General features: G+C 39.1%; 1 protein-coding gene across 2 annotated transcripts in view; it reads left to right on the forward strand.

Annotated features, from left to right (window-relative positions):
* The window catches only part of bmp2k (BMP2 inducible kinase), a 157,733-nt gene that overhangs the window by 65,694 nt on the left and 66,800 nt on the right, over positions 1 to 25,239 (forward strand). The gene's annotated exons all lie outside the window — the stretch shown is intronic.

A 25,239-nucleotide genomic window follows, 5' to 3' on the forward strand; every position in this document is an offset into this window, starting at 1 on the left:
ATCTCAAAGCAATACAGTAGATGTAAACCACAGATTACAAAGTAAATACCCAGACAAACGCAAACGCGTTTTTAATAAAATGCTTTCATTCGTTCAGCAGAGAGAGCGTAAAACCTGGGCGTAACAGCTGTTCCTTTTTCTGATCACTCGCTCTTTGGATAAACGTCTCACCTGTCCTGTTCTTTGTTTTCCTAATTTGCTGATTATGCCTGCTGCGATCCACTCCTGGCCCTCACACCTAAAGAAGACTATTTTAAATTTCTTTGCGCGGTCCATTGTGCAATTAACCCTTGTATGTGCTGTCCTTAAGGTGATATCACATAAAGGTGTTATGTAAAATAATGTTTTTTATTATGTTATAGAGAAACATGATCAGATTTTCCCCGGTTCAGAAAAAAAGATTTAAAGTATACTAGTTTGTCACTAGTATACTTTTAATACAGTCTTTGCTGTGCTCTAGAGGATCCTTGTGATATTTCGAGCTCTGGTTGAATGATAAGTGTCGCAGTTTAAATACATTTCGTAGTTGGCAATTATGAAACGCTCTGTTAAAAGTAAGGGAGTTTTTATGTCCGTTGCAGTTTTTTTGAAACTGAATCAGCGCTGAACTTGTTTGAATTGACTGAGCTCCGTTCTGTACCACACAATGTCTGTTTTTTTTTGTGCTGTCCTTTGACAAAACAAGGCTCACCAGATAATGTGAATCGAAACCTGTTTTTCTAGCTTTTAAAGTCGTGCGATGTGTAAGCGGGAACACATCATTATATCTTACATATGAAAAATACATAATATAGCTCCCAAACAAACGCAAACGTGTTTTTAATAAGATGCTTTTATTTGTTCATAATCCGACGATTAGAGGTCTGGCTTTTTTTCTGGAAAACCATAAATCTGGTCTTGTCCAGATTGACTGTCAGCGCTCAGGTCTGACAGTGCTGCTCCAGCAGTGCCAGGTTCTGCCCCAGCCTCTGTTTTGTGGGCGACAGCAGGACCAGGTCGTCTGCAAAGAGCAGGAACTCGATTTCTGTAATTAATGCAGATCAGTAAATCAAGGGACAAAACAACTATTGCGCCCGGCTCCTCAATGGGCTTTGACGTGCTAATGCGTTGGTTTAACGGTCCGGGTGTGGCAATGTTTTTTATTATTGTTATAGAGAAACATGATCAGATTTTCCCCGGTTCAGAAAAAAAGATCTAAAGTACTGTATACTAGTTTGTCACTCTTCTCATCCCCTCTTTGCTAAATGGCTTTTGAATAGAGTCACATGAAGAGAGAGGTGAAACAGCCTTACACAGCCCTGTCGCAGTCCACGAATATAATTATATCTTATTAATTTCTTTAGATACGCGATTCTTTTAATACAGTCTTTGCTGTGCTCTAGAGGATCCTTGTGATATGTCGAGCTCTGGTTGAATGATAAGTGTCGCAGTTTAAATAATTTTCGTAGTTAGAAATTATGGAACGCTCTGTTAAAAGCAAGGGAGTTTTTATGTCCGTTGCAGTTTTTTTGCAACATGAATATAATTATATCGTTATTAATTTCTTTAGATACGCGATTCCATGTTATATTCCCTTTTAATCAAATCTAAAAGTATGCTTGTTGACTTCGGTATCACGTTAGTTAAAGACTTCGATGCTTAAAATGTTTAGGGAGAAATGGAATACTGGTGTGTATGTTTTCTTTAAAGTATCGAGACCAGCCATATACTGTATGTTTAAGTTCCAAAATTAATATCGTTTATGGACTTCACACGCATTGCAGTATGCTCCTATTCTTTTTATGCTCAGGCACTAAGATTTCCCTTCAGTGGTAAAATTCCATATAAATATTCAATACTTAAACGGGCACAGGTAAAACATTAAATATACATATACATACTGTATACAGTACAGTTTGCATACGGTAATATGTTTATGTTCCTAAATCAATCTCTTTTATGAGCATGTGAAAGGCATGGTGAATCGATTCTCAAATTACTGTACTTTGCATGATTAGAAACAAATGCGTGATTGCGAAATGCTGTGGTGTTACTTTTACAAAGACAGTCAATGAAAAAAAGAATGTGGACCAGGGCAATACTTTGAGTTTACACTTACAGCTTGTCCAAGGTCATTCATTATTAATACTATTAGTAATATCTTCGTTCACTCAAAACAACCTTTTCTGAACCTGATCAGATTTTCCCTGGTTCAGAAAAAAGACGATTAAAATCTGTAATCTTTCCACTTGTATGTCATCGAACATTAACGAGTACAACCCCCCTCTCTGCGGGAGTGCTGGCTGTGACGAATTAAACTGGTTTCACAGGTATTTTCAAAGTAGGAAGTACAGTACTTCCTAGTTAAGAAAGCTAGGCTCCTCAATGAAATCGCTTTAACATGCTTATGCGTTGGTGTGACAGTCTGGGCGTGGCAAGCTTCCAATGTCAACTCGACTCGATTGGAAGACAATGAACGTATTCTAGCCCTAAATGAATTAATAGCAAACATGGTTTACATAAAAGACATTTCTCCAAGAAAGTTTATAATAATACGATCTATAGTTGAAATCTGAGCCTAAATATAAAGGAAAAGCATTTTCAGAGAGCAATCACGCTGTGTTTATGTAGAAAAAGTGATTAGGTTTATGAATAATCTAATTACATATTCGCTTAAAACGCAATATAAAATAAAGTTTATTTAAAGATGAATGATAAGTGTCGCAGTTTAAATAATTTTCGTAGTAGGGCTTGGACAGATTCCAAGTGCATTTTTGCAATTTACGTTGCAATGTCCAATGTGTTGCTGTAATACAGTTTAGAATACTGTAAGTCTAAACTGTATCAGCTTTATTTATGGGTTGCAATTTAGAAAAAGTCAAAAACCGCACTCAAAATGCAATTTAGAGCTTTCTGGCAAGAGGAGACACCCAAATTAATAATGTAACATGCCACTGTTTGTGCATGAACAAAGTTATACTGCAATTTTCCTTAGATACTCGATTAAAAAAAATAATAATTTTTGAATCCCCGGCGGAACACATTCCATAAGAATCAGCGCTTTTATACAGTATATCGCCTTTAAACACATATATTTAAACAAGCGTTTACGATTTAAATCAAAATGCGATTCAAATCAATATAAATGTTTATTTTGTAACGCATAGGTGACTATTCATTGTTATTAAAAAGACTTACATTCGATCATGGTGTGATATTTAGAAATATAAATTTGTTTGGTGCGAGTGAGGTTTTATTTAATCTCTGACCAAGGGAAACGTTTAATTTTTTCAAAGAAATGTTTGTTAAAAAATAAAGTCATAGTTACATGGGATTCGATCACAGACCGTGTGACATGGGAGTCAGGAACCTAACACACAGCGCCACCGGCGCGGTCACATGCTAAGTGCTGAAAAAGCACTACAGAAACATTATCGACAGACAATGTACAGATTTGATAAAGCTATAAAATAATGTAATTAGGCACAGAACAAGTTTACAGCACAGTACAATAATAAATGCTGACCATGACTTTAGAAGCATAAATTACCTTACACTCAATTTAAACACAAGCTGTCTTTAGCCCTCTAAGCTGGTTCATGCAGAAATGTAGAGAACCAGGCTCAGAACACACAGCTTCATTAGCGAATACATATGCAGGACAACTGGAGAAGACGTTTTTCAGTGGATGGATTTTTAGAAACATCCCATCAGTGACATCACTGACGTCAACTCCTAGGTAACTGTCGTGTGGATAGTTTCACAAGAATCAGACAAAGGTTTAAGCATCGCTTGTTCTAGATAAAACTGCAAAAAAAAACAACAACCCATAATGTACGTCTTTGCGGCTCTGTTTGCCCAAATCATATATTCACAACGTGAAATTAGAAAATAATATTACGTAACCAAAATCCGCAATATGGAAACAGAACCTGTGTAATTATTGACAGATGATGTACTCGTAACATTTTTACAAGACGAACTACAACATTTAAAAAATGACTTGTACGTACTTGATATCTCTAATCAATCTATGGCGATATAGTTAAAGCAGTGTCCCCGCACAAAACGAAACTAAAATGCCCTGGGCATACCGTTTCGCGCTTCTTATCAGTTGCTCAAAAGTAATTTGACCGTATGAAATGCAAAATATAAACCTAGAAACATATACGTGAGCAGTATTTACGTAGTATCGGTGTCAAGACATACCTCTCAAATACTGTAAATCAAGTTAAAAATATCTCAAGACCAATTCTGGTCATAATGAAACCATGTTTCGTGTATGTTTTCTTTAAAGTACCGAGACCAGCCATATACTGTATGTTTATGTTCCAAAATTAATATCGTTTATGGCCTTCACACGCGTTGCAGTATGCTCCTATTCTTTTTATGCTCAGGCACTAATTTTATAGAGATTATCTATATCGTGCCTTCATGCAAATTTCAACAAGTAATCAGGATAATGTAACTAACTTTGTTTCAACCATACAGTCTCATACATAATATATACCTAATGTACATACAGTAGATGGTAGTGGTACAGATGCAGCCATTCAAAGTGCGCTGTACAGACACGTATCGGAGGTAATTGGCTACGGTCTCGCACATCGTGACGCGGTAGGTGATTGGTTGACCGACAGGGGCACTCGTGGTCCGTTGGTCGGTCGTAGAAAGATTTACAGTAAATGTCTTTACTGTGCCTGTTTTAGTATTGAATATTTATATGGAATTTTACCACTGAAGGGAAATCTTAGTAGCTGAGCATAAAAAGAATAGGAGCATACTGTAATCATCGAAGTCTTTAACTAACGTGATACCGGAGTCAACAAGCATACTTTTAGAATTTGATTATAGGGTAATATAATATGGAATCGCGTATCTAAAGAAATTAATAACGATATAATTATATTCATGTACCGCAACACAAGAATAGTACACGCTGTACATTGTCTGTTGATGTTTCTGTAGTGCTTTTTCAGCACTCTGCATGTGACCTTGCCGGTGGCGCTGTGGGTTAGGTTCCTGACTCCCACGTCACATGGTGAGTGTTCGAATGAAGCTGAAGCCATGACTTTTTTTTTTTAACAAACATTTCTTTTAAAAAATAAAACTTTTCCCTGGGTTTCCCCGAATTTAAGTCATTTTAATAACAATGAATAGTCACCTATGCGTTACAATATAAACATTTATATTGATTTAAATCGCGTTTTGATTTAAATCGCAAACATGGGTTTAAATATATGTGTTTTTTGATTCACAATCAGATAAATGCAACATAAATTGATATCTTTGTCTTCTTAGTATCTTAATAAACTTTCAGCATAGCTTTCTCCCCGTTTAGGTTTATTTTTCTTGGGATCTTGGGATCAAACGTGGAAAGATTAGATTGTAATGGTTTTTATTTTTTAAATACATTTTAGAAAAGTGTAATCTATACTAAAAAGCTGTACACCACCTGCTATAAAGATACATATTGTAATACTTTCGGGTTAGGATAGGACAGACACGAGAACTCAGACTTGCGGAGTTAAAGCAAGTTAAAGCCTTGATTTTATATATCACCTTTAAAAGTGGCATCTCAAAGCAAAGTAAATACCCAACACTGATTGTACCCATCTGTCAAGCTAATAAAACACCTTGAATTGAATTGAATTGAGAGAGAGGGGGGGCGAGAGAGCACAGCCAGGACAGACAGGCAAATAAGATACACTCCACAGACATTCACAACAGCGACATATCATAAAACGTTTGCACATATAGTTAAAATATTACTTGTTTTTCAGGAAGTTAAAAAAACACTTGAATTACTTATCCAGTCTCTCGAAATAAAATTATTTTTCAAGCAATACAACTAACGTCGGGCAATGTGTTTTTTTTAATCCAACATTGACAGCCACATCTTAAATCTTGTCAGTCAGCTCTTTTTTCTCTCTTTGAATTGTGGCGATTCAAACAACCTGGGATAACAAGTGGTCTCAAAGTCACTGAGCTCACAGAGCTTCACCAACAGATGACAATTCCCTTAGTCTTCCTGAAATTGTCAGATTATGAGTGAATAAAAGCATTTTATTAAAAACATGTTTGCGTTTGTTTGGGAGCTATATTATGTATTTTTCATATGTAAGATATAATGATGTGTTCCTGCTTACACATCGTACGACTTTAAAAGCTAGAAAAACAGGTTTCGATTCACATTATCTGGCGAGCCTTGTTTTGTCAAAGGACAGCACAAAAAAACAGACAATACACAGGGGGGGGGGGGGCAAGCGAGAGAGAGAGTTTTTTGCCCTCTGTCAAAAAAAAACCCAAATCACTCGGGGCAGAGACTCTGGGGTGATCATTGTGTGGTACAGAGTGGAGCTCAGTCACTTCACAAGTAGTAAAGAGAGAAGAGTCAACAATTGATTTAAGGACGATCTGTCAAAGTGCAATGAAATACAATATTGTTGTTGTTGTTGTTGTTTTTATCCTGTAAAGCGTTTTGAGAAGCCACCTTTAAAGGCAATATATAAAAGCGCTGATTCTTTTGGAATGTGTTTTCTTTCTTCTTTTTTTCAGCATGGAATAAACCTATTACTTGATTCGTATGGATGCCCGGTTCCGCTGTTTTTTTTTTAATCACATATCTAAGGAAATAGCAGTATAACCTTGTTCATGCACAAACAGTGGCATGTTACATTATTAATTTGGGTGTCTCCTCTTGCCAGAAAGCTCTAAATTGCATTTTGAGTGCGGTTTTTGACTTTTTCTAAATTGCAACCCATAAATAAAGCTGATACTGTTTAGACTTTTAATTATTTTAAGCTGTATTACAGCAGCACAATGCACAGTGCAACGTAAATTGCAAAAATGCACTTGGAATCTGTCCAAGCCCTACTTTGTCAGGCATTTTCTTTTTAAAAGAGCTTTTCATAATTTCTAACTACGAAAATTATTTAAACTGCCACATTCAACCAGAGCTCGAAATATCACAAGGATCCTCAAGAGCACAGCAAAGACTGTATTAAAAGTATACTAGTGACAAACTAGTATACTTTAGATCTTTTTTTTCTGAACCGGGGAAAATCTGATCATGTTTCTCTATAACAATAATAAAAAACATGATATTACATATCACCTTTATGTGATATCACCTTAAGGACAGCACATACAAGGGTTAATTGCACAATGGACTGCGCAAAGAAATTTAAAATAGTCTTCTTTAGGTGTGAGGGCAGGAGTGGATCGCAGCAGGCATAATCAGCAAATTAGGAAAACAAAGAACAGGACAGGTGAGACGTGTATCCAGAGATCGAGTGATCAGAAAAAGGAACAGCTGTTACGCCCAGGTTTTACGCTCTCTCTGCTGAACGAATGAAAGCATTTTATTAAAAACACGTTTGCGTTTGTCTGGGTATTTACTTTGTAATCTGTGGTTTACATCTACTGTATTGCTTTGAGATGACACTTTTAAAGGTTTTTTTTATTATTGTTATAGAGAAACGTGATCAGATTTTCCCTGGTTCCGAAAAAAAGATCTAAAGTGCTTACACCTAACTTTCTTAATTAGATGTATTTAAAATAGTGAACTACTGTAGGTTCAACATAATATTCAGAAATACAATCGAGCATAGTTTTGTGGTGTTTGTATAGATGAAACGTTCCTAAAACGTATAACGTAACACAATTAAAGATGATTAAAATCTGTAATCTTTCCACTTGTATGTCATCGGAAAATACAAGAAGTTTCTGCTTTGTGTATGGATGGTATCAAAAAGAAATCTAAGTGGTGAGAAAGCTGTGCTCAATGATAATTAAGGGACTTAAAAGTAAAAGGAGATGCTTCATATTGCTTGACTAATTTTAAAAACTAAGTTATAAATGCAGACGCTCTCTCGGTGCCGCGCCGGGTCTAAATATCTAAATATACATTCGCCCCGGGCAGAGGCTGAATAGCGCCCGGCTGGGGTGCGTGGGGAAGACCAGGACAGGAGTGAAAGTGGTCAGGGCCGCTAGGAAGGCCGCCGACCAGTGCGGCTGTCCCACAGTGAAGCGGGCGTACAGTCGGGGGAAGTATCCGTTTCCTTCTTCACCCCTGGGTCTTTCTCTCTCTTTTCTCTCTATCTCTCGGGCGCGTGGGCGGTGTGTTGGCTCGCGCTGTTGGCGGGCGGGGGCGCGGGAGAGCCAGGGTAGCAGGTGGTGACGGAGAAGAAAAATAAAGGCTTTAACTTGCTTTAACTCCGCAAGTCTGAGTTCTTGTGTCCGCCCTATCCAAACCTGAAAGTATTACAATATGTATCTGTATAGTGGTGTACAGCTTTTTAGTATAGATTATACTTTTCTAAAACGTATTTAAAAAATAAAAACGATTACAATCTAATCCTTCCACGTTTGATCCCAAAATACCAAGAAAAATAAATCTAAACGGGGAGAAAGCTATGCTGAAAGTTTATTAAGATACTTAGAAGACAAAGACACTGTATCAATTAATGTTGCATTTGTCTGATTATGATTAAAAAAAACATATAATTAAACACGCGTTTGCGATTTAAATCAAAATGCGATTTAAATCAATATAAATGTTTATATTGTAACGCATACTGTACAGCCTCCATTTCTCTATAAAAATTTAAAAGATCGTGTGACAGTGGGGGGTCCACTGTCAGTGACAGCTGACAATCCTCCATACACCCATGTGAAAAATTAATAACGCCAATGTAAACGTCGTATTTACAATTTGTTGATAATAGAAATGTTAGGTTCTCTAAAGCTTTGTGATAGTTGACCCAGGCAGAAAAAGATCAGCTGCACTGGTAAGATGCGACACCGAAGATATGATTCATAACCTTTTAAATCTGAAGGGAGATCTAAAGGGATCCCCCCCCCACACACACACACACAATAGAAGCAGGAAGCAGAAGCAGGGACTGTTGTCAGAAGGGAAGAAGGTGACTATTCATTGTTATCAAAAAAGACTTAAATTCGTTTATGTTGTGATATTTAGAAATATAAAAGTCAATTGATTGTCCATAATATTGCTATTCTATTTTTTCGAAGAAATGTTTGTTTAAAGAAAAGTCACAGCGCCATCTGGATTTGAACACAACCTGTAGCTTAGTAATCAGGCATGTAGACCAGTGGGCTACTAGGGAAGTCGCATGAAGAGAGAGGCGAAACAGCCCTACACAGCCCTGTCGCAGTACATGAATATAATCATATTGTTATTAATTTCATTAGATACGCGATTCCATATTATATTAGCAGAAAAGCTTTAAACTACCACTTTTTTACACGCTATTTCACAGGTTAGTTAAAGACTTCGATGCTTAAAATGTTTAGGGAGAAATGGAATACCGGTGTGTATTTTTTCTTTAAAGTACCGATTCCTGGAATCTGACTGGCTGACACCCTTCTGAAGTGGTTCCATAATATCTGGTATACGGAAAAGAAAGCGTTGATAAAAAAGCCTGGATTCTCATGTATCTGATACAAGTATCTTTTAATACAGTCTTTGCTGTGCTCTTGAGGATCCTTGTGATATTTTGAGCTCTGGTTGAATGATAACTGTCGCAGTTTAAATAATTTTCGTAGTTAGAAATTATGAAATGCTCTGTTAAAAGCAAGCGAGTTTATATGTCCGTTGCAGTAAAAGAAAATGCCTGACAAAGTAGCGCTTGGACAGATTCCAAGTGCTTGTACAAATGTGCTAAAGAAATTATACTTTGAGTTTACAGCTTGTCCAAAGTCATTCATTATTAATACTATTAGTAATATCTTCAGTAAAGGCTTTGATGCATAAATATTTCTGATAAAGGTAGGTTGTGTACTTTTGTCCAACTGAGCAATCTTGCTTTCATAAAATATCCCAACTTTTTAATGACTGATGATTAACGTGCTGTAATACACAGTTTAAATTTAAAAGCTCAAATGCTGTACATGAGAGATTAAGCTTTATTGGCTCCTCCTGGCGGTTTTACAAGGTGATTCCGGATACTTTCCGGCATGACGTCAAATGACACGATTTACCCCGTGATACTGCGTGATACTGCAAAATACCCCACCCATTTTGAATGGCTGCATCTGTAGCTAAATATAAAAAATACAAAGTACACACAGCATAGTGGTTAAGACAAGTGGTTAATATTCTGAGGAACGCAGTTCAAATCCCCATCAGAGCGTTCCTTTTGGCTATATTTTTACACGGCCGCATGTATAAAACTAGTTTATTATTTTAGCTTGTTGTGAATGTGATGTACCTCTTTCAGGTTTACATCCACGTTAAGAAAATCTATATTTTGTCTTAATGCAAATTTCAGCAACAAGAAATAGGCAATTTAACTAATATTTGATTAGGAAAAATATTTCACACATACTGTACATAGTGGTTTTAAAACCATACTGTATATACTGTATATAATTACAAGCAGTAAATACTGATGGTTTGCTTCCCATCTATACTGTATGTATGTAATTCTATGCGGTATATATAGTACATGATCACACAGCATAATTGACATGTATGCTACTGTTTCGGTATAGATCCAGCCATTCAAAAGTCGTGGATTATGCTGCATTGCAATGCGGTAGGTGTGGCTCATCATACCGCATTTTAATTGAATTAATATAATAGTATCCAGAAGCACCTTGTAAAACCACCAGGTGGAGCTAATAAAGCTTAACGTCTCATGTTAAGCTTTATTAACATGAGACGTGTAGCATTTGAGCTATTGCCAGAAAATGCACGGTTCTGAATCCTTGTCACTGCAGAGGGAAAATTTTTTCCAATTAAGAATTTAATTTGTATACTTTTTAGACTGTTAATCATTTTAAACTGTGTATAACAGCATGTTAATTATTAAACATTAAAAAGTGGGTATATTTTATAAAGCTAGATTGCTCAGTTGGACAAAAGTACTCAACCTTCCACCTTAATAATTTAATTATTCATAAATATTTTACACATCAAAGTCTTTAATTTGGTAACTTAGTAGGTTCTGGGTTTAATGTGTTTGTTCTAACATTATTAAGCTTATATTGTGTACTTCATAAAAAAGTTATAATGTTTTATCCTTTTCTAAGAACACATAGTAAGAACACCACTTGCTGTTATTTTAAAAAGATAAATGTTGTAGTGATTTAACATTACTTGATAGTTATATGAATATGGAATTGTGTAACTAAGCAGCTAAAATATCAAAGGTGGACATTTCAGAAACATTTTGACATCCGTTTCTTTTTAAAACACTTTTATTGTCCTTGTAGTGGTAATGGACAAAGCATTGCACCCAATGGTTCAAAGCGTGATCAGAATATTACTTTTGGTTTGTTTCTTATATAGTGAATACATAAAAACAGTTCACTATTATAGCTTGTTGTTGGCTTTGGCATGAATTTGTGTATCTGGATAAATAAAGTGATGGTTTTGTGAATAAGGATTTCTTCGTGAAATTCTTTAAGTTAAACAAAGGAGGGAAAAAGGGTTATTTTTACAATTGCCACTCCGAGTTTCCGACTGATTCAGTTCCCCTCATTTAGCTGAAACGGATAAAGAAATCATGCAGTAGTTATATGTATTGGAAGGTGCTCTGTTTCATTAAGAGACACTCCGCCTCAAACCTGTGTTGTACAGTGATACAGACGTGGGTAATGTCATCCCAATTAAACAATGTGCTTATCGTGGAAATCCTGCTAAACTAGAAATTAGACACAAGAAGAGTATTATTGGACAATGTTGTGTGGCTCTGGCGGAATTTCTCTGTAAACTGAAGAGTTATAGAGGGGACACGTTGTGTATCGCCTCTTTTTACACTTGTAAGAACATTCCAATGTTAATGCGACAAGAAAGATATTATTCATGACCTTTTAAATCTGAAGCTGTTAACTCTACTTCACACCTGCATGTCAAGATCACGGTTTCAAAATAAAAAAAACATCAAACCTTTGATTGTATGAGAATGTCATGATTGTTTCGCAAGGATGTGAAATGTGACAATCTGTTACAATTACCATCAGGAGAAAAAAAGTTTATTTTTTATTTATTTGTGGCTGCTGCAATGGCTTGCAATTGCTGGATAGTTAACACTTCCCAATTGCTTTGTCAGTCTGTCCGTGGGGAAAGGGAGGGGGGTGCTCTCCTTGACAGCTGACACTCCTCCATATGCTTAACTGAAAAATGAATAAAAACACCAATGTAAACGTCATATTTACAATTTGTTATTACTAAGATAAAAATGTAAAGTTCTTTAAAGCTTTCTCGGTCAAGTATGAGAATTCACCTGGGGAGTTGTGTAAGCATACATAGTCAACAAAAGATCACCTAAAGAGAGAAGAAAACGCTTTCAGAGAAAACAATGTTTCAGGTGTGAAGAATACAGATCTACAATGCAATTGCAGTTTAAACCTTTCCCCACACACCCACTGCGATTGGAATATAAACAAATAAAGCACTGAAAGGTTTACAGTAGATTATCAGGTATTTCGCAGACGTAGGGATAGTACGTAATTTTGGCTTTATGAATTCACATGTGGGATTCAGTTAATACAAAATAAGTTTGTTTTTTAAAACTGCACCAGGTACTAGATCTTGTTTATATTAAAGTTAAATAACTGGGCAGTGGTGGACGGTGCACTATTTTGTCAGCAACCTGCTGATCTGCTTAACACCTGTAGAAAACATTTTTTTTTCTGTACGGAATGCGTGTTGTGTTTACAAAATTAAAGTGTTTCAAATGTTTAATTAAGTAAAAAGAACACAGCTTACACAAAGAGTCAAACTACAGTATGGAAAAACAAGTGTTAAGAAAAAACAGGACATTTGATTGCTGGTTGCCTTTATTTATTTTATAAAACATAAGATACAATGATGTATTTCTGCCTAACTCAAACATTGCGTGACTTTAAAAGCTGTAAAAAATGGGCTAGATAGCAGAAAGTCACCTTGCTCTTACAAGTGGATCTGTTAATCAGAGTTTGTGTTAATAATAATAATAATTAATAATTGCTTACACTTATATAGCGCTTTTCTGGACACTCCACTCAAAGCGCTTTACAGGTAATGGGGACTCCCCTCCACCAATGTGCAGCATCCACCTGGATGATGCGACGGCAGCCATAGTGCGCCAGAACGCTCACCACACATCAGCTATCAGTGGGGAGGAGAGCAGAGTAATGTAGCCAATTCATAGAAGGGGATTATTAGGAGGCCATGATTGGTAAGGGCCAATTGGAAATTTGGCCAGGACACCGGGGTTACACCCCTACTCTTTTCGAGAAGCGCCCTGGGATTTTTAATGACCACAGAGAGTCAGGACCTCGGTTTTACGTCTCATCCGAAGGACGGCGCCTGTTTACAGTATAGTGTCCCCATCACTATACTGGGGCATTAGGACCCACATGGACCACAGGGTGAGCATCCCCTGCTGGCCCCACTAACACCTCTTCCAGCAGCAACCTTAGTTTTTCCCAGGAGGTCTCCCATCCAGGTACTGACCAGGCTCACACCTGCTTAGCTTCAGTGGGTTGCCAGTTGTGAGTTGCAGGGTGATATGGCTGCTGGCCGTTAACACAACATAACTTTGTCTGTCGGTGTAAAAAGTGACAGCGGGCCCTTTTCCTTCCCCCCTATATTCTCATGTATGAGTAGAATAGGCGGACCTTCCAATGAAAGTAAGGTTCATTTCACCCAAGACTGGCAAGAAACAGTCGAAACTCGCCACACCCAGACTGTTAACTCGATAAACCTTTTTTAATAGCCTTGCAAATGCCCTCACATTGTAGGATATGCATTCGATGCGCCACAGGTGTCACTTTTACTGTACATGTCAAACCAGTTGCTTTCCGTTGCTATTTTTTTTCTCCGTAGCCTCCACTTTATCATTTATACAGTATGCCTATTCCAGAGACTTTTCATTGTCGATAACTATGCAGGGAGAGCATGTAGATTCCGAAACACTCTGTAGCAGCAGAAGTGAGCAATTACCTGCTCAAAAACGAATGTGTTCCCAAAAACATGTACTGTCACTCTCTCACAGTTCATCATGCGTGAATGAGTCAAATTAAAAATAAAACATGTTTACAAAGAAAGTGGATTACAGTACAGTTGGGTATGCATGACTAGCAACACAGGGTAATTGTTATGATTTCTCTATTATCAAATCCCTCAACTCGTTCACTTTGAAGTTTATTTTGACTGGTTATTTTGGAAACATTTTGACATGTTCCTTTTAACTTCATTGCTGTCGATATTGTAGCAATAGACAAAATGAAGCACTTGGAGATTGTAATGTAGGGCGCTCTGAACGAGTTAAACTTTGATGCAGGACAAATGTTTTTTTCCATAAGCTATACTGTAGTGGCGGTACAGTAGCAGTTTGAAATTATTCAACTTATTCACTTAGCTTCGAACATGTTGTGATATTTAGAAATATAAAAAATGTCAATATAGTGTCCATAATATTTGCTATTTTAGTTTTTCAAAGAAATGTTTTTTTGTTAAAAGAAATCTCAAGGTGACAGCTGGGTATGAACCCCCAACCTCCAGCATGCAAGGCACATGGCTAAGCCATTACACCACACACACAGTCACGGGTGAATGAGTTAAACTGATGCAGACATTTACAAAGAAAGTGTACTACTGTGATCATTTGAGCTATATGAATATAATTAAATTTTTATTAATTTCTTTAGATACACGATTCCATATTATATTCCTTCAAATTCTAAAAAGTATGCATTTTTTTTACTGTGATAACGAGCGCAAATATGTATAGGAAATGTTAAAACATTTTAACTTTTTATGAAGTTTATAAACTTAATATAGTCAGAAGGAGCACATAAAAACTTTTCCAAAATAACCACAGTATGTAACCGTATGAAAGACTTTGATGCTTAAAATAATTAGGAAGAAAGTGGAATACTCGTGTGTATTTTTGAAAAGTTATTATGTGCTACCAATAACAGCCAAATACAGATTCTCAAAATGCGTTATGCTCCTCTTCTTTTTATGCTCAGCTACTAAAATTTCCCTTTAGTTTTAAAATTCCATATAAATATTCAATATTAAGCGGATTAAAACATGCACAGTAAGGAGATTAAATGATTAAATCGTTTCGCTAACAACCAATGCACAACAAATGCCTGTATTGGTCATTTTGGCCAGCCAAATCACGTACCGCTGTACAACCCGATGAACTGTGGATAATTTCATGTGGTACGGGGTTGTACCGTGCATTTTGAATGGCTGCATCTGTATATCTGACTTCATGGGATTCTCGTGTGTGGAATGTCAAGAAACAAAACCCAGGGGGGGGGTTTGTTTTAATAAGACTATGAATGAGTCCCTGAGGCATATCATCCAAGTTTAAAAAATAAAACCTTTGTTAAGCTTGCATGAGAGAAAAGGGTAACTTTTCAGAAGTCCTGCACTGCTTGCAAAGTAGCTGATTTTGACAGCCAGTTTTTTTCCTTGAAGAATTTAAAATGTGTCAGTACTGTAGCTTTCATTTAATTAAGCACAAAGTCACCTTGCTCCTACGAGCAGCTCTGTTTGCAGAGTTTGTGTTAACACACTGCACCCTTTTGAATGAATTTTTATCCCCTTTATCACTTTTGTCTGTCTGGGGGATGGGGGTTGGGGAAAGTGATGGGGAGTGAAATAAAAGCTCACACCCAGTTTCCTTTCCCCCTAATGTGAGGTGATAATGTGCTATCTGACTGGCACAAAAAAATCAGTCCCATGCTCTTTCTGAGCAAAGAAATTGATAAAGATGTTTACAAAGAAAATGGAATAAGGTAATACTAACAGCTATATTAATTCCGGTGCGGGATTGCGGGTATGCCGCACAATTTTAGTGATTCCCGCAAATCCAGCATTTATAATGCAGGAGTTTCCCGCATGCATTTTTTGGCAAGCTATCTACTGGACTAAATAATTCCAGATGTTTTTTCTGTCAGATTGAGTTTTTCCAAAACATTGCACAGCACTACTGCATGATTCAGTGACGTTACACTATTTGAGTGGTTGCGTTGCAAATCTTGCGTTATTTATATGCGGATAAATAGGGATAGAAAACAGGTTGATTTTGGTTCAGAATATCATTAGTTCAATGTGAAAGCTTCAAAATCTAGCTAGAAAATTTGATCAAAAATGGAGCATTTGCGGAAAAGAAAGTCTACTTCAGGAGATGGTAAACTATCAAGAAAAAATACCCCTGAATCTGAAAAATGCCATGACGGTGATGAGGAGATTGACAGAAGAAACAGAAACTGACAAACGAAAAGACAGAGGAGAAAGCGCTCAAAGATTGGTTTCAGGCAAGTTGGCTGAATATATACCGTTGGCTTGAAATGAAAGACAGAGAAATGAGCTGTTCAGTAGTGTGAGGTTTACTAGGTGGTGTTAAAAATCGTTCACATTAATTAGACACTCGAATGCAGTTGCTCATAATTCAGCATTCAAATGAAAGCGTGAGGCAGAATCAGGTAACAATGCTGTGGTTAATTTAGGAATGTAAATGCCTTAATGCTTTAGTGCTTTGAAATAAAAATATCAGAGAAAATTTCAGTGTAGGTTTTGTGATTCAGTAAAATGAGAGAATTGGTCAAGGTTCTGAATACCTTTGCAAGGCACTTTATTTATATTCCTAAATTAATATTGTCTATGACGTTCAGAGACATTATGCTCCTCTTATTTTATGCTCCGCTACCAAAAGTTCCCTTTAGATATATGCACAGTAGAGAGATTAAATGAAGCAGTTGTTTCACTGACATCTAATGCACCACAAGTGCCACCTATTGATTGTCTTTGGCTAGTGAAATACTTTGCGGTTACAGGGTTTTAACACACATTCTGAATGGCTAGATCTGTACTGCAACCACAGTACTCCACAGAAAAAAGCTGTGGACTACCGCTAGAATGTCAGAAATGAAGAATAAATATAAGAGCAAAATAAAGAAAGCTAAAGCAATAGTAAATGTTCGGAGCCTGGGACCTGGTTACTGTGGATATATCACAATTGCCACAGGTGACAGGTGAAGCAAGTAGTGTATCAGTTGTCCTCTATACAGATGCAGCCATTCAAAATGCACGGTACAAACCCGCGGTACGGGCAACTACCCACAAGCCACCACAGGGCACCGTGGTAAGTGATTGGCTGGCCAAAATGACCGAAAGGGGCACCACGAGTCGGTAGTAAAAAGATTTAATAATTTAATCTCTTTACTGTGCACATTTTAATCTGCTTAGTATTGAATATTTATATGAAATTTTACCACTAAAGGGAAATTTTAGTAGCTGAGCTTAAAAAGAAGAGGAGTATAACGCATCTGAAGGTCATAAACGATATTAATTTAAGCTGTTTACATCTTCCGCCTGAGAACATAGTCACCCATTGCTACCCAACGCAGAAACACAGCCACTAACTAGCAAAGAGAGGGCATTACCTAGCCAATATGATAAAGAAATAAATGATTATTTTGTTTATTTCTTTTGCACATTTATTTGAACATTTCCATCGATTGTACAAGCACTTGGAAACTGTCCAATCCCTAGTTCATCAGGCATTTTCTTTTACGCTGCTGGCATTCTCCCGGTCTGTGTCTTCTAGGATATAATGCCAGTGATTTTTTGTTAAATTTGGGTTTCCAATAACGCCGCAGCAAACTCTTGTTTTTATGTCCATTATAACAGACAATCTCCTTTGCTTATAACCGAGCATTTAATAATTTCCTAAAATGAAAATGATTTACTTTATTTCCCTCACGGGATCAATAAAAGTTTCTTTCATCTGTCTTTCTAAACTATGGGACAGAATTCTGGGCTCTCCCTATACCAGAGATTACGGTAGGGCTTCAGAATGGTGATTGGCTGACACCATCTGACACCCCTCTGAGAAGAAGAAGTAAAAACCTTACAGCGTACACAGATTTCTAAACTGATCAGGAGGAAGAAAAATCAACCGTGTTTCGGGCATAAAAAGTGGTTATTAACTATCGAAACCTGTTTTATTTATTTTATTTTTATTTAGATTAAGAGTTCCCGTCACCCCCATTCCCATTTAAATCACAAACCCGTGTTTAATTAAATGTCTTTTAATGTAAATCGTTATCTTTGTCTTCTGCATAATAATGTTCACCACTCTGTCCAGCAAATTAATAATAAACTTTATCTTATATAGCGTTTTAAATGAATAAGTAATTAGATTGCTCATAAACCTAATCACTTATTCTACATAAACACAGCGTAATTGCTCTCTGAAAATGCTTTTTCTTTTTATTTAGGCTCAGATTTCAACTATAGATCATACACTAATTACTAGCAGTAAATACTGATGTTTTCCTCCCTCTTACCACAAAAATATTAAAAATAATGTATTGTAGCTGGGATGAACTTTCTTTCGAACGTGTCTCTACCTGCTGCAACTCAGACACGGAATGGTTAAAGATGGCGACAACTCAGGCACCCAGAGATGGGGGGGCGCTTTTCTGCCTCCATAAATAAAATGCCAAATAGGAGTAGTTTTTAATTCAGTTTGAATTATAACTGTACGTACTGTCTTCGTCTTTGGCCAGGGCTTTAAAGAGAGGGCGGGAAAAAATTTTCTGTGCCGTCGTCTGCACTTTAAAGGTATCCCTGTCGCGGAAGAATTTGACCTCGGAACGTTCACCCAGCGGAATTATTGTATTTGATTGCACTTTGACAGATTGTCTTTAAATCAGTTGTTGTCAGAATATCCCCACCTCCAAACAAGAACAAAATTGCAACGATTTTATTAACTTGCTGTTTCAGTAACTTAAAGTATATATTTAAAGTAATAATTTAACAATATATGTAAATGTTTTAAGATATGTTTATGTTGTGAATGTCTGTAGATTGTATCTTATTTTTAGTTTTTGTTTTGTTTCACGTAAATTTTATAAGGGAATCTTGATTAAAATACTTTTATTTTTTCACAATCTGGTAATGCCAGACAGAATTCACATCTGCTGCAGCCAAATGGCCTTGCAGATCAGATATCAAGGAACAAAACAATTATCGCGCCCGGCTCCTCAATGGAATCGCTTTAACATGCTAATGCATTGCTGTAACACTCTGTGTCTACAGTAAATTGTGAACAAACCAGTTTCACAGGTTTTTTCAACCCCCAACCAATGTTGTTTCATCGGTTGTTATCCTGTAAAGTGCTTTGAGGAGCCACCTTTAAAGGCTCTATATAAAATAAAGTTTATTATTATTATTATTAATATTTATCATATTTTTCCTCCCAGAACTTGTAAATTGTTGCTGTTATTGTTGTTGTTATCCTGTAAAGCGCTTTGAGAAGCAAACTGTCCAGCTTGTCAGGTGCATTCTTTTTTAAAATAATAAGTAGAGCTTTGGGCTTATTAGTGCTCCACTTACAGCAACCCAATGTAAATACATTTTGTCTCCAAATCCACCACCACTTGTATGAATCATAGCCCTGCCAAATGATGCGAATTCCGCTGCAATGGTTGTGTGCAGGAATTATTCAGTATGGCATCTCCATGTTCAAGTAAACACTGCTCTGTGTGCAAATGCATTTAATTTTTTTTTTTTAAAAGCCACCTTTAAAGGCGCTATCTAAAATAAAATTTATTATTATTATTAATATTGATGATATTCTTCCTCCCAGGACTTGTAAAATTGTTGTTGTTACCCTGTAAAGTGGTTTGAGAAGCATACTGTCCAGCATATTGTGTTTCATTGCACTTTGACAGATCGTCTTATAATCACTTGTTGTTAGAATATCCCCCAAGAGGATATTCCCCCCAAGAGGATATAGAGGATATCCCCCAAGAGGTATCCAGGTAACAGTGAAACGGGCGTACAGTCTGGGGAGATCGCCCGTTTTCCATGTAAATAGTTCCCTGGTTCCGCACCCCTTGGTCTCTCTCTCTCTCTCTCTCTCTCTCTCTCTCTCTCTCTCGGGCCCGCGGTCTTGTCTTGTGTTTCTCTCTCGTCTGGGTGCGGGAGTGTTGCTGGCGGGTGGTGACGTAGAAGAAATAAAGCGCAGTTTTTAACTCCACAGGTTTGAGTCTCTGTGTTCGTCCTCAACTAACCCAAATTCATTACATTGGTGTCAGAAGCGGGAGGATGGACAGTGAACGGCCGATGATGTCGGACTCAGAGAAGCGCCGGTTCCCCCAGCAGCCGAGTGACCCCATAAAGCGCCTTTTGGGGGCGAGCAGCAGCCGCCAGGGGCCGGGACGACCCCTCAGCACCGCCAGTGGCCACAGCCCTTATCACGGCTGCCCCACGGTGACCTACTCAGCGGAAGGGGGGCCCTTTCCCTGGTCGCCTTAGGCCATGTGGCAGGAAAGAGACGCCAGACCAGCGGGGTCCAGCCCACCACCCCTGCTCCAGGCTGCGCCGGTGAGACCGAGCCGTTATAATGGGGAGATCCCATGGCAAATGTTTGAGGCCCAGTTCCAGATGGCAGCCTGGGCAAACAGCTGGTCTCAGGTGGAGATGGTGGGCCACCTCGCCGCCGTCCTGGAGGGGAAGCCCTGCCAGGCGCTGCCGGGGACCAGCGGTACAACTACGCGGCGTTGGCATCGGCCTTCCGGAGGCGTTTTGGCAGGCGAGGGGAGGCGCCGGGACTGCTCCGGGCAAGGTTGGCCCAACGCTGCTGCCAGCGGGAGAGGCACTGGGTCCAGTCGCCGCAGACGTGGCCTACTTAGCCTGCCAGGGTTACCCTACTCTCCCGGAGGAGGCCCATCAGGAGATAGCACTCCAGGCGTTCCTCTGGGCCCTGGTGCCGACTGAGGTGCAGCGCCACATGATGCTGGCCGCACCGATCCTCTTGGAGCAGGCCCTGGCTCTGGCTGAGCAGGGCCTCTGTATGATGCTCTGAATGATGCTGTATTCGAGGAGACCAGTGGGCACCAATGGAGGGGCACCCGGGGAATCAGATGGGGAGGAGGAGACGGCCAGCGCGGCGATGCTGGGGGAGTGATGACGGCTGGTTCCCTGTGCGCCCCTCCGTTGGTGCCCACCGGTCTCTTCGAATACGGCATCAGCCTGCTCAGCCAGAGCCAGGGCCTGCTCCAAGAGGACCGGCGCGGCCAGCATCACGTGGCGCTGCACCTCAGTCGGCACCAGGGCCCAGAGAAATGCCTTGAGCGCTATCTCCCGGTGGGCATCCGCCACGTCTGCGGTGACTGGACCCAGTGGCTCTCCCGCAAAGCAGCAGCGTTGGGCCAACCTTGCCTGCAGCAGCCCCGGCGCCCTCCCCTCTCCTGCCAAAAAGCCTCCGGGGGGCCGACGCCAACGCTGCGTAGTTGTACCGCTGGTCCCCGGGTACATCCAGCAACGCCTGGCAGGCTTTCCCCTCAAGGACGGTGGCGAGGTGGCCCACCATCTCCACCTGAGACCAGCTGTTTGCCCAGGCTGCCATCTGAAACTGGGCCTCAAACATCTGCCATGGGATCTCCCCATTATAATGGCTCGGTCTCACCAGCGCAGGCTGGAGCAGGGGTGGCGGGCTGGACCCTGCTGGTCTGGCGTCTCCTTCCTGCCACATGGCCTGAGGCGACCCGGGAAAGGGCCCCCCTTCCGCTGAGTACGTCACCGTGGGGTAGCCCTGATAAGGGCTGTGGCCACTGGCGGTGCTAAGGGGTCTTCCCGGCCCCTGGCAGCTGCTGCTCGCCCCCAAAAGGCGCTTTAGGGGGTCACTCGGCTGCTGGGGGAACCGGCGCTTTGGGTCCGACATCATCGGCCGTTCACTGTCCATCCTCCCGCTTCTGACACCAATGTAATGAATTTGGGTTCGTTAAGAAGACTCAAACCTGTGGAGTTAAAAACTGCGCTTTATTTCTTCTACGTCACCACCCGCCAACAGCACTCCCGTGCCCAGACGAGAGAGAAACACAAGACAAGCCCGCCAAGAGCGCGGGCCTGAGAGAGACAGAGAGACACCAAGGGGTGCGGAACCAGGGAACTTTTTACATGGAAAACGGGCGATCTCCCCAGACTGTACCCCTGTTTCACTGTTACCTGGATACCTCTTGGGGGATATCCTCTATATCCTCTTGGGGGGAATATCCTCTTGGGGGATATTCTAACAACAAGTGATTATAAGACGATCTGTCAAAGTGCAATGAAACACAATATGCTGGACAGTATGCTTCTCAAAGCACTTTACAGGATAACAACAATAACAACAACAATTTTACAAGTCCTGGGAGGAAGAATATCATCAATATTAATAATAATAATAAACTTTATTTTAGATAGCGCCTTTAAAGGTGGCTTTTAAAAAAAAAAATGAAATGCATTTGCACACAGAGCAGTGTTTACTTGAACATGGAGATGCCATACTGAATAATTCCTGCACACAACCATTGCAGCGGAATTCGCATCATTTGGCAGGGCTATGATTCATACAAGTGGTGGTGGATTTGGAGACAAAATGTATTTACATTGGGTTGCTGTAAGTGGAGCACTAATAAGCCCAAAGCTCTACTTATTATTTTAAAAAAGAATGCACCTGACAAGCTGGACAGTTTGCTTCTCAAAGCGCTTTACAGGATAACAACAACAATAACAGCAACAATTTACAAGTTCTGGGAGGAAAAATATGATCAATATTAATAATAATAATAATAAACTTTATTTTATATAGAGCCTTTAAAGGTGGCTCCTCAAAGCGCTTTACAGGATAACAACCGATGAAACAACATTGGTTGGGGGTTGAAAATACCTGTGAAACCGGTTTAATTCGTCACAGCCAGCACTCCCGCAGAGAGTGATGAAAACCGTGCAGCAACAGGCGAATGCACATTAATATGTTAGGCTTTTGGGTTCGGGTGGATTTGCACCCTACAGTTCAACCTGCAGTACCGCTGTGTACTGTACATACAGTACGAACGTGTTATTTTGAAATATAAAAAATGTCAATATACTTTAGCCATATCACCCTGCAACTCACAACTGGCAACCCACTGAAGCTAAGCAGATGTGAGCCTGGTCAGTATCTGGATGAGAGACCTCCTGGGAAAAATTGCTGCTGGAAGAGGCGTTAGTGAGGCCAGCAGGGGGTGCTCACCCTGCGGCTCATGTGGGTCCTAATGCCCCAGTGTAGTGACGGGGACACTATACTGTAAACAGGCGCCGTCCTTCGGATGAGACGTAAAACCGAGGTCTTGACTCTCTGTGGTCATTAAAAATCCCAGGGTGTTTCTCGAAAAGAGTAGGGGTGTAACCCCAGCATCCTGGCTATATTTCCCCATCGGTCTTTATCAATCATGGCTTCCTAACAATCCCCCTCTGTGAATTGGCTTCATTACTCTGCTCTCCCCCCATCTATCAGAGCTGATGTGTAGTGAGCGTTCTGGCGCACTATGGCTGCCGTCGCATCATCCAGGTGGATGCTGCACATTGGTGGTGGTGGAGGGGAGTCCCCATTACCTGTAAAGGGCTTTGAGTGGAGTGTCCAGAAAAAGCGCTATATAAGTGTAAGCAATTATTATTATTATTATTATTATTATTATTAGGAGAAATTGAGTATTGGTGTGTAATTTTTCTTTAAAATACCAATAACAGCAACTTACAGTTTACATAATATGTTTATTAATATATTAATTAATATCGTTTATGACCTTCGTTATGCTCCTCTGCGTTTTATGCTTAGCTACTAAAATTTCCCTTTAGTGGTAAAATTCCATATAAATATTCAATACTACGTGGATTAAAATGTGCACAGTAAAGAGATTAAATGATTAAATCTTTTCACTAACGACCAGTACACCACATTATCTTCCGTGTTGCATTAACATTTTTTTTTACAAGTGTCAAAAGAAGAGATACACAACCTGTCTCCTCTATAACTCTTCAGTTTACAGAGAAATTCCGTCAGAGCCTCACAACATTGTCCAATAATACTCTTCTCGCGTCTAATTTTTAGTTAAGCAGGATTTGAGCTACAGACGATAACAGACCAAAAAACAGAATCCACCTGCGATTCGGGTGTTAACAAAACGTGTTTACAAAGAAAGTGAAATCCAGTAATACTACCAGCTATATAGATACATAGATTTAGAAATTTAGATCCTTAAATGAATATCATGATTAATTTATTTAGATACGTGCTTACATATTCTCGATTATAAAACAGATAATTCCGGTCCTGGAATCTGACTGGCTGACACCCTTCTGAAGTGGTACCATAATCTCTGGTATACGGACGCCCCTGAAATTTGACTTGTTACTGTGTGATAAATTTTAAAGACGTAGATAAAAAAAGTTTGGATTCTCATGTATCTGGTACAATTATCTTTTAAAAAAGTCTTTGTTGTGCTCTTGAGGATCCTTGTGATATTTTGAGCTCTGGTTGAATGATAAGTGCCGCAGTTTAAATAATTTTCGTTGTTAGAAATTATGAAACGCTCTGTTAAAAGCAAGGGAGTTTTTATGTCTGTTATACTAAAAGAAAATGCCCGACGAACTAGGGATTGGACAGTTTTTCAGTGCTTGTACAATCGATGGAAATGTTCAAATAAATGTGCAAAAAAAAATAAACAAAAGAAGTAATTTATTCCTTTATCATATTGGCTAGCTAATGTCCCGTCCTTGTTAGTTAGCTCAACGAAATGCTGTGCTGTTACTTTTTGTCGATGAAAAAATAAAGTCTTTTCATTTAAAATGACGGTTACAGATAATGTGGACCAGCTTAATACTTTGAGTTTACAGTCCAAGGTCATTCATTATTAATAATATGAGTAATATCTTCGGTAAAGGCTTTGATGCATAAAATATTTCTGCATAATTAAAATATTTATGATAAAGGTAGGTTGTGTACTTTTGCCCAACTGAGCAATCTTGCTTTCATAAAATATACCAACTTTTTAATGACTGATGATTAACATGCTGTAATACACAGTTTAAATTTAAAAGCTCAAATGCTGTACATGAGAGGTTAAGGTTTATTGGCTCCTCCTGTCGGTTTTACAAGGTGATTCCGGCTACTTTCCGGTATGACGTCAAATGACGTGATACACTGCGTGATACTGCGTGATACTGGGTTTTGATGCGACACGCCCACCGGGGTATACTGCGAAATATCCCACCATTTTGAATGGCTGCATCTGTACCACATAGGTTTGAGGTCTTCAAAGAGGGTGCAGAACAAACTGGCCAGAGAGAAGTCATCTGATTATAAAGAAGCCTGACAGTAACGGCAGATGGATAACCGCTCTTTTATTTTCACTATATTGTTAACTACACTTGAATAAGGGGGTAGTGATACAAACGTCTGTGTGCTCTGA

The sequence above is a fragment of the Lepisosteus platostomus genome, chromosome 4, assembly GCF_059453375.1.
Source record: "Lepisosteus platostomus isolate fLepPlt1 chromosome 4, fLepPlt1.hap1, whole genome shotgun sequence".
In the NCBI taxonomy this organism is placed as follows: Eukaryota; Metazoa; Chordata; class Actinopteri; order Semionotiformes; family Lepisosteidae; genus Lepisosteus; species Lepisosteus platostomus.